This window comes from Neophocaena asiaeorientalis, unplaced genomic scaffold (assembly GCF_003031525.2).
Source record: "Neophocaena asiaeorientalis asiaeorientalis breed wild unplaced genomic scaffold, Neophocaena_asiaeorientalis_V1.1 scaffold629, whole genome shotgun sequence".
NCBI classification, from domain to species: Eukaryota; Metazoa; Chordata; class Mammalia; order Artiodactyla; family Phocoenidae; genus Neophocaena; species Neophocaena asiaeorientalis.
The window spans coordinates 6667878-6668311 of NW_020175468.1; positions in this window are offsets into that span (position 1 = coordinate 6667878).

Consider the following 434-nt stretch of genomic DNA (forward strand, 5'->3'; position numbering starts at 1 on the left):
TGCCCGGTCCCCGAGTCCCGGGCTCCCCACTCACGCCCTCCTCCTAGAGGCCATCCTGTATCCCCCTCTAAGCCGGTGCGGGGCACGCATCGCGGTGAAGGTCACGGGCCGGACCGCGCAGCGCGGAACCTGGGATAGCGGGCCCTGTGGACAGCCCCCCCGCACACACACACCCCGCACACGTCCCGGCCCCCAGAGTGCAACGTGACAGAGCGGCGGGGAGGAACCAAAGCAAGGAGAGAACCAGGACTCGCAGCACCCATACCACTGCGCCCACAGCCAGGAATTGGGGGTCCGGTGCACACCCCCGCTCGCGCCGCAAGAAGCAACAGGTCTGGAGTGCTTGGGGGTCCCCCGGAACTGGGGATCACTCGGGCTCCCCCAGAACCCTTCAGCCCCCCCAAAGTTTCTCCGCCTGGTTTCCCGGGGCAACA